The sequence below is a fragment of the Pseudonaja textilis genome, chromosome 7 (assembly GCF_049901715.1).
Source record: "Pseudonaja textilis isolate UNSWEBS1 chromosome 7, rPseTex1.2, whole genome shotgun sequence".
Classification (NCBI taxonomy): Eukaryota; Metazoa; Chordata; class Lepidosauria; order Squamata; family Elapidae; genus Pseudonaja; species Pseudonaja textilis.
The window spans coordinates 19,847,556-19,864,798 of record NC_141996.1 but is presented as its reverse complement, the minus strand read 5'-3'; the positions used below and the strand labels follow the sequence as shown (position 1 = coordinate 19,864,798).

The 17,243-nt window shown below is 40.5% G+C and overlaps 1 long non-coding RNA gene across 1 annotated transcript in view; it reads left to right on the top strand.

The window, feature by feature from the left end:
* LOC148125256 (uncharacterized) overlaps positions 1-17,243 on the top strand; it is a 76,920-nt gene that overhangs the window by 8,319 nt on the left and 51,358 nt on the right. Inside the window, exon 2 of the long non-coding RNA XR_015744407.1 lies at positions 3,250-3,388. This is a non-coding gene — a long non-coding RNA (uncharacterized LOC148125256). The remainder of the gene's footprint in view (positions 1-3,249; positions 3,389-17,243) is intronic.

Here is a 17,243-nt window from a genome sequence, read left to right as displayed (position 1 = left end):
GTTCCTCATAAAAATGGGAATACCAATTCTAGACAGACATTTAGATTTCTCATATAATTCAGATATTTCCAAAACTTGAAAAATATTTTAGCTTATTTAAATCGGTTCCCAGTTACACCTGGGTCATGTCCAGTGATATTATAGGAATGTAACTAGATCTATTCCCAATGAGCTTCCTTAATTATTTTTTCATTTACTGCTTATTTTTTGTTGAACTTCTATTCAAATTCTTCCACAGCATTTTCTTTGCTCTAATCCAGTGGCAGCAATACAGGTAGTCCCCAAAGGTGCTTTTTCAAAAGGCAACTGGACTTTGTTTTTCCTTGAAGACATTTCACTTTTTCCAGAAGAAGCTTCTTGGATGAGAAGCAAAATGTCTTAGGATTACAAAAAATGGGAATCAGTGAAGCCAAAGAGGACTTTGAAACATGGGAATTAGATGAGGTCTACTCCGTATTTCCCTAATAAGGCTCCCTCCAGATGTGTTGGCACTGCAATTTCCTGAATTTCTGAAAGTTGCAATCCCAACATATCTGGAAGAAGCCGGTGTACATAAAGCTGGAGTTCATGTTAGCCAGTTCCTTAAATAAATGATATAGTTCATTCTTCTCTGATAGGCCTTTTGATGCATGTCTCTACCTGAATGCTGTGCAGTGTGTATTGCATTCATCTTAAGTTTATTTGGGGTCTCTCTTTCTTTAACCCATCTAGCTCAAGCTTCCCTTGACAGCTGTGGTGGGCTTACAAATTAAATTTCTCACACTCACTTAGAAGGTAAGAAGACTCTTGATGGAGTTCAATTTGATTCCTTTTCTGGATACTGTCCAAAGCCAGCTTGCCGCTCTTTTCCAGGGCCAGACTGCAGCTGCAAGCAGACTCTGCCCCTGCTTAGAAGTCTCTGAAAATAGTTGTCTTTGTTGTGACTAAGCTATCTGGGGGCCTCCTGAAGCAGGCCCTTTATTTGATTGACTGATGTGCCTGCAAGTTATTTTCAAATCCAGAGCTATTTTGAATTCTGATGTAAGATCTCAGTGGGTAAGGAAAAAGCTACGCAAAGGCCACTCTTTCATTTGATGGTGCCTTTTCATCCAAAACCAGAAGCAAATTGGTTTTATTGTGTAAAGCTGGAATTTTGTTTTCATAAATGCTGACAGTGAAGTTCAGGCAAAGGGCGTCCACCTTGCATATTAAGTTACATTTCCTTGAGGCATAACAAGGCAGTTTCATTCTGCCCAAAAATGTTGAAGAAAGACCCTTACTTCCTTTTGTTTAGAAAAGCAATGTTTCCCCCCTCCCATCTATTAAATGTGGTTGTGGTTGTGTGGTTTGTGCTTGTATCAATTGCTCAAATCTAATGGAATTATATAAGTTGTTTATTTCAGAAGGACGTTTATGCAATGGGGTTAAAGATAATGCAAAACTTTCAATATACCCCAAAATGCCCTTTTTTCCCCCTTTATGAATGCTGAACAGAATTGGAAGTTGATATACATTTTTTTTTCCCACTTAGTGGCCCTGATTTTCAGAATGCACCTGACAAGATGTTGAGAACATTGGAAGCAATTGTTAAAATCTGGATGTTTATATGTATTAATAGATAACAATAGGAATAAGAAACTATGCTAGACTACTTGGTTTACACATTCACTGTGTGCTTTCTGCTTGCCAGGAATCAAATAACCATAGTCAGAACTCCTTTTTTAACCCACGAAAAGCGACAATATTAACAGAGATAGCCACGGAGAAAATGTATACACCTTTTTGAAAAGTTTAAAAGAGGAATAGGAAAAATGACTATTTCAGGAATTTAGCTAGCACTAATTTTGCCACAATTTTAGTTTTCCATTAAAAATCTGTTTTTAATAGGTATGATTTGAGGTTTTCCAGGATTTGTTTATTGTGAAAAAGTTTTTCATTTTTGGTGATTTTCCCAAAATTTCTTGCTTCTTTTATAGAAACATGGCAGAAAAAGACCCAGTGGTCCATCAAGTCAGCACTTTAAGGTTTTTTTGTTTTCTTATTTATTTATTTAATATTTTATTTACTTTATTTTAATTTATGTTGGGCGATGGACATGTGTTTATTCTATGCATGTTTAAACTCAGTTACTGATGCCTTTGCCAGAAGTTTGTTCCAAGCTTCCACTACTCTCTGTGTGAAGTAATACTTTCTAACATTATTTTTCCTTCTGTCCTCCAGGCTGTACATAGTCAGTTCCTTCAATCTCTTCTGGTAGATTTTGTCCTTTAGACTTTGCAACGTTTTTGTTGCCTGATTCTGGACTCATTCAGTCTTATCCTTTTTAAGTGAGGTCTCCATAACTGAACACTGTGTATTTTACCTTTTACCATTTTCCTTTCATATAAAGCTTATTTTATTTAATGTCATCACATAGCTTGGACTGATGCAGGTCATGGAGTTATCATAATAACTTCATGATAACCATTTCAGGGAAGAATTAGAAGGAGGAGAAGAGAAGGATGTAGGAAATTATCCCCCCAAAATGCCCTTTTTCAAACAAATATCAAAATAGAGAATATATATCCTAGTTCTGTATTAAATTATTTTAGTGGCTTTGAGAAGCAAACTTAATTTAAAGTTTAATTGAAATTTGAAATTCTTGCTTACATAAATAATGACCTACATATGCACTTAGCAAATCTGCCAGCAAATCACAAACTTATGCTATAATTACAAAAACTGTTCCATAGAGGAGTAGATCGTTCTGGAAGATGAAGGGTGAGGATTCGGGAATCTTCTTCCCTGAAACTTCTTAACCAATACACAAATTTCCAGTGCAAGGAATTTGTTCTTTGCATATTACCTGACATTTGTAAAGAAGAAGGTTAGAAGAAAGGAAGATTTGCAATAGGGGCCCACTCCTTACCACCTCTTATTTTATTCCTCAAAGTAAAATAAGAATTGGTGTTATTATGCACGTTATCAATACTTTGGGGCAAATTCACATGAGATTGCTTTAGCAAGTGGAAACACTTAGCAGACACTGATCAAGCAGAGCCAGCTCTTGTTAGTACTTGCATGGAAAAACTCCTGGAAAGTTTAGGATTGTAGGTTAGGCTGGAAAATTAAAATTAAAACTAGACAATTTCTCTAGGAGGCCAAGAAAACTGTGCAGTTCTATTTATATAAGTTAGCTGATGTAGACTAGAAGACAATTTACCAATTTATTTTTTTTTGCAAAAATCCTTATAAATTATGGAACAAGAATTATAACTGCTTGTTCCACAGGCAGATGAGGATGAAAATGGAGATGAGGATGAAGATGATGCAACCTGGTAATAATAGAAGATCATCCAGAAACAAAAAGATTGCCATATATCACTTCATATGTTGTTCCTGGCTGTTGCTTTAAACCTAAAATGTAAAAGTATTTCTGTTTAGTACTTACTTATTTCCTACTCAATTCAGTTTATAGGTTTATAGTAAGAAGTTGCAGATATATTAATGTTGTCAAACTGTATTTTTCCTCATCCTGGATAATAGTTGCCGAAAGTGAATTTATCTATTAACCAAAAGTAAAAAGATAATGACTGGTGTCTTAAATATCAGAACAGAATAACAGAGTTGGTTCTCTCCTTGATTAGCTTCCATCCAAATTCCCAGAGGTTGTGGGAGGAGCTGCTGGCTGCTTGTGAAGGAAGCAGAGGGTGAGTAGAAAGGAGAAAGATAGCAGCCCTATCATATAACTATAAACCAAGAATACCAATAAGACATTTAGGGTAAGTGTGCTTGAGATTGTGATTTTATTTTATTTCAAAATAAAATAAAACTCTTTTCAAACTTGGATACTGTCCTCTTTGTAAAAAAAGATTACCAGTCTACATGGACAGATTACCTATCTAGAATCTCTAATCTGTGCTCTCCAAGCAGAAATTAGGTGCCCAATCCAGCCATCTATTGAGCTGCCGTGCTACCAGCTCCCACTACCACAAAGATCCTACAGGAAAAGGGCAGTATGGACAACCGTGGGATCTGGCAGAGTGAGAGCTGTGGACCATAAATGCAAAGCTTTTGCTGTGTCCCAGCATAACAGATACAGTGCCCTTGCTGACCTTAATAGGGACACTAAAGTGACAGGTCAAGGTAGTTGTGATAATGATAACTCAAGTAAACTGGGGATCATGGTCCTAGAAGAAGAACTTACTTTGGAAAGGAGAAAGTGTGAATCAGGTATTGTGCACCTGTCACACAAGAAGAGCAAGACATCCAAAAAGAGAAGCCACCTTCTGGTTGGGGACTCAATTGTAAGGGATGTAAATTTAGGAAAGGATACTGAGGTTTTGAAAGAGATCAGGTGTCTATCAGGTGCTTCTGCCAGCAGAGACAAGAAGCGTATTCTTAAGATAGTCAAGAATGCCAGCAAGGACTGTGATGTTGATGCTATTATACATCTTGGTACAAATGATCTATCCCAGAAGGATGTACTTTCTGTTCAGAAAGACTTCCAGAGCTTGGGGTATGAACTTAGTAATATGGGCTGTAGGCTTATCATTTCAGAGGTTCTACCAGTATACAAGGAACAAAAAGAGAAAGGGCAGCGTGTAGCAGAGTTTAATGTATGGCTAAAGGAGTGGTGTAAAAGGAAAGGCTTTGGTTTTATTTGTCATGATGTCTGCAGCTGGTCCAATGAAAAACTACAAAAGAGATGGTTTGCATCCATCAAAGAAAGGGACTGAGTTACTTGGCATTAAATTCACAGATTTCCTGGATAAACATTTAAACTGAACAGCGGGGACAGAGAATTAATGGATTCAGAACATTTCTGTCCCCAGCAACCTAAAACTAATAAGGATACCAGCGCATGCAAAATAGATGTTTGTACAGGTAAGATTATCAACCTTGATGCCAACCAAAACCAACCATTTAATAGTGAGTGCCATACCATGTGCACTAACCAACAAGTGGCAAGAAAGTAGTGGCAGGCAGGCACAACACAGGTTATGTAGACAGTAAACACAGTGTCAGACATAAAGATCTCAAGTATACAAATGCACAAAATCTGGGCAACAAACAGGGTGAACTTGAACTATGAATACATGAAGTTAAATATGATATAGTTGGAATAACAGAAACTTGGTGGGATGAAACCCATGACTGGAACATACTGGTAGAAGGATACAAACTATTAAAAAAAAAACACCAGACCCCATAAAAGAGGAGGTAGAGTTGCACTGCATGTAAAGGACAACTATATTGCTAAAGAAATGCATGAAACCAAAGATGAAAACCTCCTAGAATGCATATGGGTCAATATAAAACAAAAAAGAATGACATGGCCATAGGTGTATATTATAGGCCACCCAATCAAGCAGAAAATATAGATGTTGTTTTTGCCAGCCAACTAACAAACATATGCAGGAAACACACAACAATAGTAATGGGAGACTTCAATTATCCTGATATCAATTGAAAAACTAATTCTGCACCAAGTGAGAAATCAAATAAGTTCCTAACCAACCTAGCTGACAACTTTGTTGTCCAAAAGGTAGAGGGTGAAACTAGAGGGACAGCCATGCTGAACTTAATTCTTACAAACAGAGAAGAAGTGATAGAGGGAGTTGAAACTGCAGGAACCTTGAGTGAAAGTGACCATGTCATATTAGAATTCAACATAACACAAACATAAGCAACAGAACATAATGACAGCAGATTCTTGGATTTTAAAAGAGCTGATTTCAGTAAACTCAGGGAGAGTTGGGAAAGATTCCATGGATGAAAATCCTAAAGGGGAAAACAACTCAAGAATCTTGCGAAACTCTGAAAAGTATGATCATAGAAGCCCAGACTAGCACAATACCACCGAGAATGAAAAACAAGAAATCCAAGAAGAAACCAGCATGGCTACACAAAGATCTCTCTGTCAAATTGAAAGAAGAAAAGGACAAGTACAAAAAATGGAAAGAAGGACATACAACTAAGGCAGAATATCAGCAGATAGCCAGAATCTGCAAAGACGAAGTTAGGATAGCAAAGGCTCAGAATGAACAAAGATTTGCAACAAAAGTCAAAGATAATAAAAAAAGTTTCTTCCAACATATAAATACCAAGAAAAAAATCAAGGAAACAGAGAGAAGAGAGAAGATGGCAAGGAAGTAACTGGCAACAGAGAGAAAGCAGAACTGCTTAACTCATTCTTTGCATCCATATTCACGCAAAAAGAAACTATAGCTCAACCCACTAAAAACATAACTGTAAAGGACAGACCAGAAATAAAAGTTAAAATAATCAAAAAAATAGTAAGAGAACACCTGTCTGATCTTGATGAAAACAATCACCAGGGCCTGATGGATTGCATCCCAGAGTTTTAAAGGAGCTGGCAGAGGTCATCTCAGAATCACTGCACCATATTTTTCAAAAATTCTGGAGCACCAGGGAACTACCAGAGGACTGGAAAAGATCTAATGTGGTTCCCATCTTCAAAAAAGGAAAAAAAACCAGACCCAGGAAACTATAGACCAATCAGCCTAACATCAATACCCAGGAAGATAATAAAAAAGATAATAAAAAAACAGGTCTGCAGACATCTAGAAACAAGTAAAGTAATAACTAGCAGTCAGCACGGGTTTGTTAAAAACAGATCATGTCAAACCAATCTTGTTTCATTCAACACAGTGACTAAATTAGTAGACCACCAAAATACTGTGGACATAATATATTTAGATTTCAGCAAGGCATTTGACAAAGTAGACCACAATCTACTTCTTAGTAAGCTAGAAAAAGGTGGAATAGATAGCACCACCACCAGATGGACTTGCAACTGGCTGGCAAACAGTATTCAACGAGTAGTCCTTAATGGGTCTAAGTCTCCATGGGGGGAAGTAACCAGTGGGGTACCACAAGGTTCTGTCTTAGGCCCTGTACTCTTCAATATCTTCATTAACAACTTAGATGAGGGAATAGAAGGGGAACTTATCAAATTTGCAGATGATACTAAGCTGGCAGGAATAGCTAACACCCAAGAAGATAGGCTCAAGATCTAGATGGATCTTGACGGATTAGAACACTGGGCCATATCTAAGAAAATGAAATTCAATGTAGAGAAAAGTAAAGTCCTACACTTAGGCAAGAAAAACCAAAAGTACACATACAGACTGGGTGAAACCAGGCTCAATAGCAGTAACTGTGAGAGGGATCTTGGAGTTTTAGTAGACAACCAGCTAAATATGAGCCAGCAGTGTGCAGCCGCCGCCAAAAAAGCTAATGCAAACCTAAATTGTATTAACAGAGGAATACAATCAAGATCAAGGGAAGTACTAATATCACTCTATAAAGCCTTAGTAAGACCACACCTAGAGTACTGCATCCAGTTTTGTTCACCACATTATAAAAAAGATGTTGAGATTCTAGAAATAGTACAGAGAAGAGCAACCAGGATGATTAGGGGACTAAAACATACAATGAACGGTTGCAGGAACTGGGCTTGGCTAGTCTAGTAAAGAGAAGGACCAGAGGAGACATGATAGCGGTCTTCCAATATTTGAGGGGCTGCCACAGGGAGGAAGGGGTCAAGCTATTTCCTAAAGTGCCTGTAGGCCAGACAAGGAATAATGTATGGAAACTGATCAAGGAGAGATTTAACCTGAAAACAAGGAGAAGCTTTCTGACAGTGAGAACAATCAACCAATGGAACAGCTCGCTCTCAGAAGTTGTGGGAGCGCCATCACTTGAGACTTTCAAGAAGAGATTGGACTGCCATTTGTCAGAAATGGTGTAGTGTCTCCCGCTTGGGCGGAGGGTTGGACTAGATGACCTACAAGGTGCCTTCCAACTCTGATTATCTGTTAAATTCATTGCTTCTTGTCCTGCCTTTAGGTGTTGTGACCCCTTCTTCTTTGTGGCAACCTGCTTAGCTATTGGAACACTGCTATCTTGTCACCTCTAGTCCTTCTTTTTATTAAACTAGACATATACAATTTCTTCAACCATTCTTCATATTTTTAGCTTTCAAATACTGGCATAATTACTGTAAGCCTTTCACATCACAGCACTCTTACTGCCATCCTGTGTAAGGCCTTTCTTCAACCTAAAGGCCTTGTATATGCTAAAAATATGCCCTTTTATGGTTTTATTTACTGGTTCTCTCTGCTTACTACTGTGAGCATTTCTGAAGGGAAAAAAAAAATGCAACTTTTAAATGTTGCCTGAAAATACTACTTAAAATGAAAGGGCTTCTGCCAAGCCCTTCCTAGCGATGTAGTACACACAACTAGCCACAGCTAGAATGGGATTAATACGACTGCTTCTCAGTATGTGGCTTGCAAATTGCAGGTTGTGCCCACATATCACTCCATGCTTGTTTGTTTGTATCAAAAAATAAATGCTCATTCAGAGAACACCTACGCTTTGAGAGACAGTATTCTTACTGGGTTGCCAAAGTGAAAATATATGTATATATATTTATATATATATTTCATGCAAGAGCTCAACCACAGGGCTTCATTCATTCATTAAACTGAAGCAACATGTTCCTTCAGCTCATATATACCTCTCTCTAATTAAGGCCAGTTCTCTTTCTTAATACAAATACTATTCTCAGTCTCAATTATAGTGTATTATACAAATCAACATGGCAGCGCATAATTAACCCCCTTTTCAGATGATGTCAATAGGCTATAAATTCTATTTCAGTCCCCAGTGACATGGATTCACTCTCCACCCCCACCCCAGTGCTCCAAGATCTTTCTAAACTACAAATATCATTTTAGAAAACCTGTTTTCTTGCCATTTCTTACCTAATTGTGTTATTCTGGTGTCTGTTTAATGAAATTACAGTTATTCTGTCAGGTGACCATATGTTTGTGTCTCTGTGTCTCTGTGTTGCACTATATAATATACGTAGTATATCTCACGATATAGTGATGAAACATCAAACTTGATTTTCTATCAATTACGCATTTAAACAGATCCCACATCAAATGCAGCCAGCTAGTATCAGCATAGTAATTATGGTGACTTTTTTATTTTGTTTTTGAAAAGAAATAGAGGACTTTTTGGAATTAATTACATCCCACAAGGGAAACAAAAATGGCTTTCATACATATTTTTGTGATGTAAGTAATGAAATCGCAGGGGCAATGGGACGAGCCTGGAAAAGGGCTTGTGGTGAATGAAACAAACTTAACTGGATTGGAACATGATGAAAAATTCAGTCATCAGGAATAAAGGGGATTAAGTAGTATCTTTCACATTGACAAAACTATATACATACAGCTGTAATATGCTTGAGTAGCAGAAGTTGACCATTACTGGTATTTTAGTGGACTTCATGTGGGCTCAGAGAAAAGAAAAAAAACAAACAATGAGCTGTACAATGTCATCCAGTTTTACATTTTAAAAATGAAATCTGAAAACACATTTTAAACCATATATTCAAACCTACACTTAAAAAATGTAGAGCAAAGATGAAGAGAAAACTAAGTATAGATGATACTATGCCTAGGTATTATTTTAAATAATCATGCTGATCTTGACCGTACATATTTCTACCTCTGGGAGATTTTCTCGTCTCTGCCCGTTTTCTTTATTTTCCATTTTCAAATTTCTTCAATTGTTTATCTCTCATTTTTTTCATCTGTTTGCTGTTCTATAGTTTTTAATCTATTGCTTTTCTTAGCCTCTCCTCCTGTCTCATAAAACTTTGCTTCTGAACTGTCTTGATTACAGATCTCTATATGATCTGAATTTAGCCAGCCCTAGTTATAAAAATCAAGGAGCACTGTGAAGAAATGAGATTAAAATTAAATATAAAGAAGACCAAGCTAATGACACATGGCAGAATAATCAACCTTAGAAATGACAATGAAGATGTTTACATAATAGATAGATTCTGCCTTTTACACTCAATCATCAATGACAAAGGATCAAACAGTGGAGAAATATGACAAGAAATGGCTGGTATATAAACTTAAATAAATAATAAATATGCTCCAGACAAGTGATTGGTAGAGCATCTGGGAAGGCTTTGCAAAAGATATTCAAATGCTGCAATATATCTACCTACAAAGGTTAGAATCATGTAAGTAATAATGTTACATTATATGGAAGTGAAAATTGGACTTTGAAGAATGTGCATAGAAAGTCTATTGATATTTTTGAACTTTGATGTTGGAGAAGATGTCTAAAAGTACTATAGAGAGTGGGTGCAGTATTCCAAGTATGGCCTCACTGGTGCAGTATATCATGGAGATATATTTATATTTATTTATTTATTATTTTGATTTGTCAATCACTTACAAGATAATAGGTATAAGTATATACATAGTTATGAATACATGAAATAGGTACATATAAGAAAAATAAAAGAAACAATAGGACAGGGACGGCAGGCACGTTGATGTGCTTATGCATGCCCCCTACAGACCTCTTAGGAAAGGGGTGAGGTCAATCGTAGACAGTCTAAGGTTAAAGTTTTTGGGGTTTGGGGAAGAAAACACAGAGTCAGGTAGAGTATTCCAGACATTGACCACTCTGTTGCTGAAGTCATATTTCCTGCAATCAAGTTTGGTGCGGTTAACCTTGAGTTTGTATCTATTGTGTGCTCTTGTGTTGTTAAGGTTGAAGCTGAAGTATTCATTGACAGGTAAGTCATTGCAATGTATGATTTTATATACTATACTTAGATCAGACCGAATACAGCGTAATTCAAGGTTTTCTAGGTCTAGAATTTCAAGTCTGGTGGCATAAAGTATTCTACAATGAGTAGAGTGGAGAACTCTTCTTGTGAAATATTTCTGGACTTTCTCAATTGTGCTAATATCAGATACGTAATGTGGGTTCCAGACTGATGAGCTGTATTCGAGTATTGGTCTAGCAAATGTTTTGTACGTTCTAGTTAGTAGTGTGATATTACCCGAGAAAAAGCTACATAGGATTAAGTTAACAACTCTTAATGCCTTTTTGGCTATGTAGTTACAGTGGGCTCTAACTAACTGCTAGAGCCCACTGTAACTACATAGCCAAAAAGGCATTAATTAGATCATTAGAGATGAGTATTCCATATATGCATGTGCTCTCAGGCAACACTGAGTTGATGGGATATCATCCATCCATCCATCCAATAATCAGATCTGAATTAGGTTAATGACATGCCAGAGAATATATCCCTCTGAGAATTCAAAAAGAATTCCATCATTACCATCTTAATACATTATGTGGGTATGTGCATTTCTATTATGGAGCTTTTGTTCAGGTTTAGAAATATTCTGCAAATGTAAACATTTTTTAAAAAAGTTAAAAATACTAAAGCAGATAAATTAAAGTTGTTAGGTAAGAAAGGAAAAGAAATATAATTAAATATATTTTATAATAAAATCATTCTATAAGTCTCCAGATTTTTCTGTCCTTCCAAATTATCCTTGCTTCCACATACTATTTCACTAAATTCTTTTGGGTCTTTAAAATCTCAGTTCTCTCTTTCTTCATCTTTCTCAACCTCTCAACTCATTTTCTTATATTCAAATAGTTGTTTTACAATTTTGGTTCTCATGCACTTTTGATATGGGAACAAACCATTTCAGCATTCTTCTTTTCTACTGATCATTCATTTCTGTATTCAGTCCACATCCATTCAATGCTCATTCATTTGTGAACTTGTGTTTACTTGTTTTATCACATACATTTCTTAAGTAACCACGTTCGATTACATTTGAAACATAACGTATGTTTAACATGACAGAACCTACTTTGACTTCCATATAACATATAACAAAGTGGGCAATTATTCACTCCATTGTCATTATGAAGCTCAGCTACCTTGATAAATACATATAAAAATATGCACACATGCATGTCCTTACTCTATACACCTCAGACATAACAAAAAGCATTCTTACATACATTAATTCATAAATACTCAAACAATAACACTTATCACATCTCTTGATTGACTCTCTCTCGGTATTTAAGTACCACTCAGAGCATTCTCTTTGGCTTTATTTTCTTCTTACATCCATCAACCAAACTTCAACTCTATAGTCAAAACAGACTATATAATTCAATCCTTTAAAGTATCTTTTCTCTAAATCAAATAATGTGCAGTAAGCTTTTTTTGTCATATACATATTTTTCCCAGCAATCCACTGAAAAGCAAAAATCTTCATATTCTGCCAAGTCAGTATAAAATGCATTGCCTAATAGGCTGAATCAGTTCCCAATGACTTCATGGAAAGGCCCATGTAGTTTTTTTGGCAATAATATGGAAGTATTGTATTCCTTTCTTCTCACAGCTTTTAAGATAGTCAGTCTAGTCTACAGACCCGGTATTTCCTGGTGATCTCTCAATCCATTCTAAACCCATTCAACTTAACTTTTGAAAAAGAACAAAAGTTGTTTAGGTGATACCATATAGCTGGACACAAGATTATTATATCATATTCACTAGAGCAATGCCAGATGCCAAATTTGTGTGTGTGTGTGTGTGTGTGTGTGTGTGTGTGTGTGTAATCAAATACATGCATACATATATTATATATATGTATGTATGTATTTGATTATATATATGTATCAGGCAAACAACCGATACAAACTCAAGGTAAATTGCTCCAAACTCGATTGCAGAAAATACCACTTCAGCAACAGAGTGGTCAACACCTGGAATGCCCTACCCGACTCCATTGTTACAGCTTCAACCCCTCACAGCTTTAACCTCAAACTGTCTACCGTGGACTTCACTCCATTCTTAAGAGGTCCTTAAAGGGGCATGCATAAATGCACCAACGTGCCTACTGTCCCTGTCTTACTGTCCCCATTTATCTGCATTTACTTCCTTTGTTCTTATTTATGTTCATACTTATACTTGTTATCTTGTACATGTTTGAGAAATAAACAGAGAGACAAATAAATATGTAGTCAACATTGGGCCATTGAGGAATTAAACAAGATATTAGCATGTTCAGTGTTTGTAAAATAAGAAGAAAAATGCCTTTCCCCAAAGTACAATAGCAATAGCACTTAGACTTATATACCACTTCACAGTGCTTTACAGCCCTCTCTATGTAGTTTACAGAGTCGGTGTTATGTCTGTGACATGTCCAGTTTGGCGAAAATGGTGCCAGGTTCGAATGTGTGTAACAGGTGCTGAATGACTGGGACTGGATATGCGCTAACCTGTAGATAACGGTTGATTGACGTCTTGTAGTCAGCACAAATTCTTAGATTACCGTCTTTTTTTAGCGGGGTGACTATGGGGGTCTCCCACTTAGCGAAATCTGTGGGTTCTATCACCCCTTGTTTTAGTAGTTTGTCTAGTTCCGCGTCCAATTTGGGGCGGATGGCGAAAGGTACTCTACGTGGTTTTAAGTGAATGGGGACTGCCTGTGGGTCTACTGAGAAGGAGATGGGAGTGCCCTTATAGCAGCCTAACTCACTACTAAAAACGTCAGAGTAGTCTGTAAATAAGGAGTCAACATCAGAAGTTGAGACAGCATGGACTCCTTTTATACTAAGGCCAAGAGAGGGGAACCAATCCAACCCCAAAAGACTAGGGAGGGCACCATTAACAACCACTAAAGGCAAATGGCCTTTAAAGGTTTGGAATTTCACGAGAAACTTGCCTTTCCCGAGGACGGGGATGTTCTTTCCTTGGTAGTCTCTCAAGGTGAGATGACACTTTTGCAGCTGGTTCTTTGTCAGTCTGGGCTGGATCTTCTTAAGCGTGTCCCAAGATATGATTGAGAGCGCTGACCCCGTGTCTACCTCCATGCGGCAGGGATTACCTTCTAGTAAGACAGAAAGTGTAATTTTATTGGGGGTGTAAAGTGTGTGGTTGGCTTGGTAGCAAGTATGGCATTTTTCTACCTTCCTTCGGGAACAGGAGAGGAAGGGGATCTTTGTGGAGAGGTGCGCTGCCTGGCAGACTCTTGCGAGGTGACCTTTCTTGTGGCAGTTGTGGCAGGTGGCGTTTCTGAACCTGCAAGATGCCCGGGAATGGGAACCTCCACAGGTCAGGCATAAAAGAGTTTGTTTTGGGCCACTGTTGTTTCTTGGCCTCGCTCCTACCTGCGGCTGTCTCGTTGGTTTGAGGCGATGCACATCGGAGTATTCTGCAGGGTCATCCTCACTTACCGCTTCTTCAGAGTGTACGGAGGAAGTGCTGGGTCTGGGAGCGGTGCCCTGGATCTCAGCTGCGGACTGTGCTGCAAGTTCTGCAGCTAAGGCTTCTTCAACTGCCTGGGGGAGGTTTAGGTCTCTTCTAGCCAGCAAACGCCTCTGGAGTTTTAGATCCCTCACCCCACAGACGAGTTGGCATAAGTGTAGCCCCTGGTATTTTCCAATCACTGATGGAACGAATCCTCCAAGGTCTCCCCGGCGTAGTGCCATATTTCGATGACATCTTAGTCACAGCCAGGGACAGACCCCAACTCATCCAGAGAGTCAGGGCAGTATTAGAGAAGTTCAGGCAGCATGGCCTCAAACTAAAACGGGAGAAGTGTACCATCGCCACTAGACAGGTGGACTTTCTAGGCTACAGGCTAAACGCCTCAGGCATCCACCCGGTGGAATCAAAAGTCAAGGCCATCCACGAGGCGCCCACGCCTACCAACAAAACCAAGTTACAAGCCTTCCTGGGGTTATTGAACTTCTACGCTTCATTTCTCCCACACAAGGCGTCAGTTGCGGAGCCATTGCACAGACTCTTAGACAGAAACACACCATGGCACTGGGGACCCAAAGAAAACCAAGCATTTGTGGCAGTCAAATCTCTACTCACCTCTGAGGCTGTCTTAATACAATTTGACCAACGCCTTTCCTTTGATCCTAGCCGCAGACGCATCCCCTTTTGGGATAGGAGCTGTCTTAAGTCACAGGCTCCCCAATGGCTCCGAGGCACCAATTGCCTTCTTTTCAAGAACCCTCTCAGCGACTGAGCGTAATTACAGCCAGGTTGATAAGGAGGCCTTGGCTGCAGTAGCAGCAGTCAAAAAATTCCACGAATTTCTATTCGGACACCAATTCGAACTTATTACTGATCACAAGCCGCTTTTAGGATTATTATCAGGGGAAAAGCAAACCCCACAGATACTGTCGCCTAGAATGACCAGATGGACCTTATTCCTGGCGGCTTACTTGTACAAACTGGTCTATCGTCCCGGTAAAAATCTAAACCACGCTGATGCCCTCAGCCGCTGCCCCTTGCCAGCCCCAGTCGAGGACCCAGCTCCTGTGCATGCCATTTTTGATGTAAACGAACTCAAGCTGCCGGTGACTGCAGACGACATCGCGTCACATTCCAAGAAGGACAGAACAATCGCCCAGGTTCTGGACTGGGTAGGGAGGGGTGGCCGGAAACTAACTATTCAGTTGATTTCGCCCATTTAAAACTCGCCAGCTAGAGCTCTCTAAGTTGCAGGGATGCCTATTGTGGGGTACCAGAGTGGTCATACCAACCACCCTTCGCATACCCGTCCTGAAGATGCTGCACGAGGGCCATCCAGGAATCGTGCGGATGAAGGCGTTAGCTCGGTTACGTCTGGTGGCCCGGGATGGACGATCAGATCGCCAAGTGGGTAAGCTCGTGTCGACCCTGTCAGGAATCTAGGGCAGCCCCGCCAACCGCCACACCCACAAAGTGGGAAAGTGCCAATGCCCCGTGGTCACGGCTTCACATCGACCTGGCCGGGCCAATGCACGGCAAGACCTTCTTGGTGGTCGTGGACGCATATTCAAAATGGATAGATGTGGCCTTACTTCCCACGACCACCACCCAGGCAGTTGTTAAAGCCCTGACTCACCTTTTCGTAACTCACGGACTCCCTGACACACTGGTCTCCGATAATGGCCCCCAGTTCACCTCGAACGAGTTTAGCAGGTATGTCACCAATCTAGGCATCAGACACGTCCTCACGGCCCCCTTCCACCCCGCCAGCAACGGGTTGGCTGAACGGGCAGTCAGATCAGCCAAGGAGGCGTTAGCCAGGTTCGGCCAAGTGGATTGGCATTCTAAACTGTCTCATTTCCTCCTAAGCCAGCATACCACACCGTGCACTGTTACGAACAAATCCCCGGCTGAGCTGCTGATGGGGAGACGCCTGAGGACTACCTTAGATAGGCTGCACCCCCACTACTGTCCAGACACCCCTTTGGGGTCTGACAGTCTGGCCAGGAATTTCGCAGTTCAGGACCTAGTGTTTGCTAGGAACTACGCGGGGGACCCACTGTGGGTGGCCGGGAAGGTCGTGGCTGTCACAGGTCCGAGATCTTATCGGGTCCAACTTGAAGACGGTCGTGTGTGGCGAAGGCACCTGGACCAGCTGCGGAGACGACGGAGCAGCCTGACCGGCCCAGACCCGTCTCCACCAGATGAGCCGCGGGCTCCACACCAAGGTCCAGCTGGGGATCCCCAGAGGGACCAACCTTCTCCAACGGAGCAGAGGGAGCAGGCAGTAGACCGGGACTGCCAGCCGGGAGCGCCACCGTTTATCCCCAGCGAAGGCAGAGACTTTTCCTGGCTCCAGTTCCTGCACCGAGCCCTGTTCGCCCCCTACGTACCCGGACCAGGGGTCCGCGAACTTGTCTTCGCCAATGACTCTCCTGAGTTACGCGCCGGGTCGCCAACACAGACCACCGGCGTATCTCAAAGACTATATGTGTTCCCATCTAGGGGAAGGGGTGTTATGTCTTGGGAACCGGTTGGGGCTCCAACCGGTCCGCTCTTTAAGCAGATTCAACAACTGTTCCTATTGGCTGGCGCCGCTTTGACAGCCGGCTATAAAAAGCCGGCTGTCAAGCCAAGCCAGCCGTTGTTCGCACGCTTAGTCTGCCCGTTCACCGGCAGACGCGACAACCACCGTTCATCAAATAAACATTGTTAACCGTATGCCCTGGTCTAGCCTCTCCTTTCCTTCGAACTACAACAGTCAGCATAATGCCCAATAATCTGGGTCCTCATTTTACCGACCTCAGAAGGATGGAAGCAGAGGTAGTATTCAGCAGGTTCTGACCAGTTCTGGAGAACCAGTAGCAGAAATTTTGAGTAGTTCGGAGAACCGGCAAATGCCACCTCTGACTGGCCCCACCCCCATCTATTCTCTGCCTCCTGAGTCCCAGCTGATTGGCTGGGTCTTCTTTTGTTGCCCCACAAAGGAGAACGGAGCTAGAAAGCAGGTTAGTGGGGTGGGGAGAGAATGGAGATTTTACCTTCCCCTTCCACGCCCACCAAGCCATGCCCACCAAGCCAAGCCACACCCACCAAGCCATGCTCACAGAACTGGTAGTAAAAATTTTTG